This window comes from Chinchilla lanigera, unplaced genomic scaffold (genome assembly GCF_000276665.1).
Source record: "Chinchilla lanigera isolate Chin_1 unplaced genomic scaffold, ChiLan1.0 scaffold00047, whole genome shotgun sequence".
NCBI classification, from domain to species: domain Eukaryota; kingdom Metazoa; phylum Chordata; class Mammalia; order Rodentia; family Chinchillidae; genus Chinchilla; species Chinchilla lanigera.
Window position 1 is genome coordinate 9,074,453 of NW_004955448.1, and position 8,880 is coordinate 9,083,332.

Sequence of the window (8,880 nt, forward strand, 5' to 3'; positions counted from 1 at the left end):
GCTTTGCCGCTGAGCTAAATCCCCAGCCCCTGTATTTGACTTTTTAATCTTTTCAGCAAACACAGCCTCCTTGGACTCAACTTTACAGATATTTCCTTTCTGTCTAGTCTTCAAATTTTTAAAACCCTTCAGCTCTCTTGCCTTTGATTCTCACTACATTTCTGACACAATGCAGCCAATAGTACACATACAACAGCTTAAATGTTGCGTTGTCCTGAAATTTCCTCTAACAGACTCCGCTCGCTTTAAACTCAGCCTCCCACAAAGTCTTATGACATGGGTCAAACGTGGACAAGTTGTGAGAATATAGCATGAATGGCCTCTAATCCAATTCCCTATGGAGTCTTTGCTATAGCCTGAAACCGCATGGACCTTTTCATTACTGTCCATGTTATCAGTATCCTGTTCTTTTGAGCTCCGACCAGTATCACCCATCAAGCTCTGCTCACAGTATTCTAGGGTTTTTCTAGCCCGCATCTCCAAACCTTTCCAAATTCCCCCCACAAACCAGTTCCAAAGGCTTTTTAGCTGTAAGGTCAGACACAGATATAGCAATGCATCTACTCTTGGTAACAGCTTTCTTTATTCATCTGCTTACCTGTCACTGGGACAGAATACCTGGCACTCATTTAAAGGAAAAGGAGTTTATTTTGGGTGCATCATTTTAGAGGGTCCAAACCATAGTCAGTTGGCTCCAGGGCTGAAAAGCCATTGTGGAAGACACTGGCAGAAGAAGATACTCCCTAGGAACCAGGGGGAGAGAAGGGAAGAGCTGGGGCTGGGAACATACCCTTTCAGGTCACACTCCCCTTGACCTACAGCCTCCAGCTAAGTCCCACTTCCCACAGCACATTCAGCTATGGACTCATCAGTGGGTTAATCCACTGCTGAGTACAGTGCTCCCATGATCCAGCCTCACTGCTGATACATGAGACTTCAATCTAATTCATAACAGTACTTATTCAGGCTTTTAAAAAAATGCTTATAGGACTGTGGAGGGTTTCTGTTTCATCTTACGTTGATTTATTTAATATTTTATTCTAGAAATGTGTCTATTTTATCTTGGTTTGCAAATTTATTGATAAAGTGTTGAATAGTCTCTTCCAGACTTTAAAATTAAATAATATCATTGTTCAGTTCCAGCCCTCTTTTCATTACAATGCTGTGTATTTGTCCCTTAGTCACTTTTCATTTTCTCTCTATTTTTTTATAAAATGAAAAGGACATAAAAAATAAGCATTAAAAAAAAAAAAACAAAAAATAAGCATTCATGACTTTGAACAGGATTTTGTGCTGGTTATGTCAGAGCTTAGTTTTAAAGGATTTTCTTCCTTTGAACTTTAATTTTATGTTATTTGAATATTTATTTATGAAGAGTTGAGCCAGTTTCAGAAATATGAGAACAAATGAAAGATGGATGTTCAGAAATCCAAGGTTTTTTTCTTTTATTATGGTATATTTGCAGTAGATAATAGTGATATTCATTTTCAGGAACTGGTACATACATGTAACATATCTTGATCATTTTTTAATTCCTTTATCCTTTTTATTGTCTCTACCTCTATCCTCTGCCCAATCCCTATCTCTGAAAAGTCTGTATTCTAGTTTTTTACTGTCTTTCCTTTATCATACTGGGTTGTTTATATTTTAGGAGTCTCATATAAGAGAGACCAGGTAATAGTTAACTTTCTCTGTTTAACTTTTTTGACTTAGCATGATGGTCCCGAGTTCCATCTTTTTTTTTTTTTTTTTTTTTTTTTTTTTCTTTTTTGAGTCAGCGTCTTGCTATGCAGTTCAGGCTAGTCTTGAGCTCACTTTGTAGCCCAGGCTGGTCTCAAACTCACAACGATCCTCTTGCCTTAGCCTCCCGAGTGCTGGGATTATAGGCGTGCGCCACCATGCCTGGCTAATTCCATCTTTTTTTTTTTTTTTTCCTAAAAATAACATGATTTCATTCTTCTTTATGGCTGAACAATATTCTAGTCTGTATATATACCATAATTTTAAAATACATGTTTGCATTCCTTCTGTGGAGTTGGTACATCTAGCCAGATACCAGAGCGTAGCTGTTGTGAATTGTACTGCTATCAACTTGGATATGCATGTATCACTCACTATAGTGTGATGTTTTACAGTCTTTCAGGAGTATAGCCAGGACATGTATAACTGGGTTAAATGAAATTACTATCTTTAACACTTTGAGGAATCTCCATACTGACTTGCCCAGTGGTTGTACTAGTTTACATTTTTACCAGCAATGGAAAGAGTTCTGTTTTCTCTCCATCCTCACCAGCATTTGTTGCTTTGGGTGCTCTTAATGATAGCCATTCCATCTAGAGTAAGGCCACATCTCTGTGCAGTTCTGTTTTGCCTTTTCCACCGACTAAAGATAATGAACATTTTTTTTCATGTGTTTATTGGCCATTTATAATTCTTTTGAGAGCTGTCTGTTCAGTTCATTTGACTGGTTTGTTGGTGTTTTGGGGGTTAATTTTTGAGTTCTTTCTATATTCTAAGTATTCTAGATATTAGTCCTGTATCAGACTAGCTGACAAATTTTTTCCCCATTCTGTAGGTTATTTCTTCACTTTGCTAATGGTTTTCTTTGCTTTGTAGAAACTTTTTAATTTGATATAATTCTGTTTGTTGATTCTCTGTATTATTTCCTGTGCTACTAGAATTTTTTTTCAGGAAGTCTTTGCGTGTGCCTGTAGCTTCACATCTTTCCCCTCTGTTATCTTCTAGCAGTTTTAAAGCTTTCTTTTTTTATATCTAGGTCTTTGTTCCATTTTGAATTGATTTTACTACAAGATTAGAGATACACATATAATTTCAATCTTCTATATATGAATAACCAGTTTTTTCCAGCACCAGTTTTGAAGAGGCTATCTTTTCTCCAATTTGTGCTTTTGGCCCTTTTGCCAAAAGTCAGATGGCTCTAGGTATATGAAGTTGTTTCTGTGTCTTGTTTTATTTCTTTGGTCTCCACATCTATTTTTATATCTGTATCGTGCTGTTTTTGTTACTATAGTTTTGTAGTAGAATGTGAAACCCAGAATTATGATGACTCCTGCTTTGCTGTTTTCTCAATCTTGGCTATTCTGCATCTTTTCTGGTTTCATATGAATTTTAGGATTTTTTTCCAGTTCTGTAAAGAATGTTGTTGGTATTCAAGTAGGGGTTAATGAAATGTGAACATCACTTTTGGTAATTTTGCTATTTTAATAATATTAATTCTGCCATTGCAGAATAAAAGGGCATCTTTTTATTTGGTAATTTCTTTCATCAGAATTCATCAGTTTTCATTATAGAGGTGTTTGACTTCTTTGGTTAGGTTGATTCCTAGGTATTTCATTTTCTTGGAAGTCATTATAAATGGCATTTTCTTACTTCTTTCTCTGTATGTTTATTATGGTGTAGGAATGCTATTGAATTTTGTGTGTTTATTTTGTATTCTTCTAACTTGCATGAATTTATCAGATTTGCATGTCTTGATAGTCTTTTGCTTGTTTAGAAATTGTCTCCTCATCTGCATGTAGGGATAATTTGAGTTCTTCCTTTTCTATTAATATCTCTTTAATGTTTTTGTCTTGCCTGATTGCTGTCACTAAAGTTTCAAGTACATTGATCAGGAGTGGTGAGAGTAGACACCTTTATCTTTATATTGTTCCTAATTTTAAAGCAAAAGCTTTCACTTTTCCCCCATTCAGTAAGAAGGTATTTGTGGGATTGTTACATAAGTATTTTATCAGTTTCAGTGGAGGTCCTTCCATACCTTTCTTTTTTCTACTAAGTCAGTGTTTAGTATGAAGGGATGTTGAATTTGGTCAGTCACTTTTTCTACTTCTATTAAGATGTGTGATTTTTATCCTTCATTCTATTTATGTGGTGTATTACATTTATTGATTTAAATGTGTTGAAACATCCTTGAGTTCCTGGGATGAAGCCAACTTGGTCATGGTGTGTGATAGTTTTAGTTAGTTGTTGACTTCTGTTTGGAAGTATTGGAATTTTCACAACTACATCCATCTAATACATTGGCCTGTAGCTTTCTATTTTTGTTGAGTCCTTATCTAGTTTCAGTATCAGGGTAGTGCTCGCTTCATGGAAGAGTTTTTTTGTTGTTGTTTTTCTCCGGTACTGGGAACCGAACTCACGACCTTGCGCTTGCCAGGCAGGCGCTTTTGCCGCTGAGCTAAATCCCCAGCCCCCATGGAAGAGTTTTTAACCTTTCAGTTATATGGAAAAGTTTGAGGAGTATTTGTATTAGTTCTTCTCTAAAGTTCTGGTACATTTCAGGGGTAAATCCTTTGGATCTTGGGCTTTTCTTGATGGGTAGAGTTTTTAATTACTGCAGCATTTTTATTGCTTGTTATTGGTCTGTTCAGGAATTTTATACCTTTTTGCTTTAATTTTAGGAAGTCAGATGTGTCTAGGAATTTATCCATTTCTCCCAGATTCTCTAATTTGTTGTAATGAGGTTTCAAAATAGTTTTTAAGAACCCTCTGGATTTCAGTGATGTCTGTTGTAATTTCTTCTTTTACATTTTCAGTTTTATTGATATAGTTCTTCTCTTTTGCAAAATTTGGCTAAGGGTTTATCATTTTCTTTCAGAGAACATACTCTTTGATTCATTGATTCTTTGTATTATTATTTTAGTTTCAATTTCCTTAATTTTCATGCTTGTGTTTATAATTTATTTTCCTTCTACACTTCTTTTAGGTTTGGATAGTTCTTATTATTTTTCTAGGTCCTTGTGATGCACCATTGTTTATTTGGGGTTGCTCTGTTTTGCTAGTGTAGGCACTGGTAGCTATAAACTTCCTTCTTAAAACTATTTTTATTGTGTCCTACACACTCTAATAAGTGTTTGTATAGTTTCTGTAGCTTTTTTAAAAATTCTTTCCACTTTCATTCCATTATGATTTGATAGGATGCAAGAGATTCTTTCAATTCATTTGTATTTTTAAAATATTATTTATGGGGCTGGGGATTTAGTTCAGCGGCAAAAGCGCCTGCCTGGCAAGCGCAAGGTCGTGAGTTCGGTTCCCGGTACCAGAGGAAAAACCAAAAAAAAAAAAAAAATTATTTATGGCCTAAAATATGGTGAGTTTTGGAGAAAGTTCCATTGACAGCTGAAAGGAGTGTATATTTTCCTGTTGGAAGAAACACTTTGTAGATTCCCGTTTTGTTCTATAGTGTAGTTTAATTCTGATTTTTTTTGTTAATTTTTTATCTAGTTGATGCATAATTTTGAAAGCAAAGTATTGAAGTCCCGTACTAATGTAAATTGTATTCATATCTGTCCTTTTGTGGTAAGTAGTTATGATATGTGCCAGTGTTCGTTGCATATGTATTTACAGTTGTTATCTGTTCTTGGTGATTTTTTTGATGTTGTTGTCTTTTTGAGACAAGGATTCACTGTACAGTTCAGGCTGGCCTCGAACTCACAGCAATCCTCCTACCTCAGCCTCCCAAGTGCTGCAATTACAGGCATGTGCCGTAACACCCAGCAGTGAATTGTTCTTTTTCCCAATATATAGTGATCTTCTTTGTATATATTTTTTAACAATTAAAAGGTATATTTTGCTTGTATTAGAGTCACAATTGTGGGTGGCAAATATTATGTGTATCTCACAGCTTCTTTTGCAGTGTGAGGAGCTTCTGGATGTTCAGAGTGTTCACACTGTAGGGGGGCAAACAGTTCCATGACCTGCTGGAGCTACACCAAGAGCCCATTTCTTTTTTGCATGTCCTTTCTTGGGTTCTTGCTTCAGCTTGTAATCAGCCAGGGTGGCCTGGAAGGCACCTTCTACCAGCATGGAGCAGTATAGTTTCAGGGACAGAAGGCAGAGCTCCTTGGCGATGTCTGTATTTGTTGTTTTTTTTTTTTTTTTAAGTAAGTTTATTGATACAGTTTAGATGTATACGATGATCATAGTCGTCATAGGGAATTTGTACCTCTATGTGATATATCTGGATTCTTCTTCCTCTACTCCCCTCTTGTCAACTCCTCTTCCTCTCCTTATTTACAAAGCTTTGTTTCCATTTTAATTGTACTGTTGTTTTGTTTTGTTTTGTTTTGTTTGTTTTGTCAAGTCTTTCTCCACCTTCTTATGATACGGTGGGCTGGAGCTGGCAGCTCCCAGCTGGGCAGGCGGGTGCTCTGGAGGAGTGTGGTGCAGTCCGCCCACTCTGAAGACCTGCTCCAGACCCCGCCATCTTCCTGGCTGGTGCATGCCTTTTTTTTTTTTTTTTTAAGCATTGTTCTCATCTATTTAATATATTGAAAGGAGGTGCTGATTCTTATACAGTCCTGATTTTATTTGTTGTTTTGCTCTGTACTGGAAATGCAAAGTTTTCTGCATTATTTTCAGTCAGGGCTTGTGGTATAATTTCTTCGTGTCTGTGATAAAGTGCACATTGTCCTTCTAGGATCTGTCTTCTTACCATGGAGATAGAAGAGCTTTTTGGTTCTTTCAGTGTGAATGCTTGTTTTAAGAGTATTACTGAAGAGCCACTGTGCTTAAGGAGGGAATAAATGAAGTCCACATGCTTGGGCCCTGGGTGCTTCTTCCTCCGGTTCACAGAAGCGGTCTTCCACTGCTGAACTCCATTCTCCAGGGGACTCAGTGAAGGCCACCCAATCTGATGCTTTTGAAAGCAAAAATCCCATGGACTGGCACTTGTAAATAGCCCATGCGAATCTCATAAAGTTCCTGATGAGATAGACCAAACCCAGAAGAAACTTCTGGCTTGAACTTGCTAACATCTTGAACGTGGCTGAATGGCCGTAAGTGCCTGAATGGCTCGCCGTGCCATCACAGACACAGTCATAATGGAGAAGATGGAGATAGTATTGCCTGCCGTGTGCGTGATGAAAAGGTTCGTGGGAATCTGTTCAGGAGGACCAAGGCAATATCCCAGCAGCGCTTCACCAGGGCTGGTCTGTCTCTTGTACTCTGGCGTCAGGCACTTGTTTGTCCAAGTAACCGACTGGGTACAGTGAGTATCCCTGGCCACTCTTGCTGTCACATCAGCTCTCGCTACCTCCTCCAGGCTCACTCAGCTCAGTGGCCCATTTGAACCATGATCCTCTGTTGGCTACCAAGCACCTCTGGGCTGTCATGGCAACTACTGCCTCTTAAAGCTGTGGAGGTCCTCATGCAGAAAGGTACCCTTGTTACTGGTCTCACCAGCCTCACCCACCGCTTTACCCACTATGCGGTGGGATTGTTAGCATCACGGTGGGTGGGGAGACCATCTATGTTGTATAGTGTATGTGACAGCTTACGCAGTAGATTGGGCCATACTCCTGTGGTTCCCTGATGCCATCAGTTTTTCTTTAGGTTTTCTGAGCTCTTTCAGCCCTGAGCTGATGCTTGAGCATCTTCCGCTGACAAGGTTGTGCTTTTCGGCCATTGTGTTTCTGTTTCCCTATCCATGATGGTAGGGAATGCCCTTACACCAGGGAGGCATAAAACTACAATTATTTTCACTTTCAGGTAAATTCTTGACATTAAAGTATCCATATTGCACTTTTGGATGCTCCCAGTGTGTTTTAATCAATATCTTAAAATCTGTTGTTCAGTTTTCATAGTTCTTATTTGTGAGCAATTTTATTTCACCATTCACTCCTTCACCATCATTAGAAAAGATCTTAATTTTAATTTAAAAATTGCATTAAAACAAACCCTTTAAAATAAACATACTGTAGGTTGAGAGGCTATTTATACTAAATATTAAATTTATATGTCCACCACTGATAGCCTGTAAATACATGAAAATCTTGAAAAAATGTTTTAGTAGTCACAGTTTTTCTTTGCTTTTTAAAAGATTCATATTCATTCAAAACAATGGCATCCTAGCTGTGGAAGTATTAGGATCAAAAGTTTGGTTAGGGGTCATTTTCCTTCCCACTGCAAAGAGAGTTGTTTTTGCTAAATGTTTCAATAGTTACTTATGCATAGATTTCTGTGTTAATGTGAGTGGATATGTTAGGCAGGCTTAAATAACAGTTTTTCTGTCCTCTTTATTAAGAAATTCATTTTTCTGATTAGGATTTCTTCATTGTAGATATTTCACTCTTTTAATGAAGAAATTTTTTCTTTAAATGTTTCTCCTGAATATAAAGGTAATATATGTACGTTATAAAATAATTGGAAATTATAGAATAAAGAAGAAAAAGGTTGTAAAAGTTATTCATAACCTTACCTTTCACAAAAATATGCATGATTACTTTTACTATTATTATAGTGGTTTTCTCAGCATTTCTGTTTTTGTGAAATAGACCTTATATTGTATATGCTGGTAATGTGGCCTTTAAAACATGTTCCGAGCACTGTCCCATGTCATTAAATTTGGTACTAAAATGAGTTTTAAAGAGTATGGAATATTTTATTCCATCATGTGCTCATTTTTTCTTTTAGAGAATATGCTAAATATATTAAATATGCTTTGTTTAGTTTAGCATATTCAATCCTTTGCTTTGATTTAACGAGGATCCCATTATGCCAGCAGCATCATGACATAAAATTGAGTACAAAATTATTTCCTGTTTTTGTTTATTTCCTTAAATTTACTAGAAACAGATGGATTGGACTAAGAATAAATGTTACTTATTAGTATCCTGATAACATTACAACAGATCTATCTGAAGGTTGTCTCTAAATGTGTCTAAATTAAGTGTCTAGGTGATGATTAAGAGATGGTTTATTTTAATTGTGTTCAATTAATGTAATTATTATCAATTTATGATATATGATGTACAAGAAAGCGTCTTAAAGCTTCATCAGATCCTCAGAATTTGGAAGCATTTGAAGCATCACATTTCTACATGCTAATTTTCTCTACTACTTTATTCATTTGGTAATAAAGTT

General features: G+C 36.6%; 1 protein-coding gene and 1 pseudogene across 1 annotated transcript in view; one reads left to right on the forward strand and one right to left on the reverse strand.

Moving 5' to 3' along the window:
- The window catches only part of Rsrc1 (arginine/serine-rich coiled-coil 1), a 301,913-nt gene that overhangs the window by 126,900 nt on the left and 166,133 nt on the right, over window positions 1-8,880 (forward strand). The window lies entirely within an intron of this gene.
- LOC106149513 lies at window positions 6,586-7,130 on the reverse strand (annotated as a pseudogene).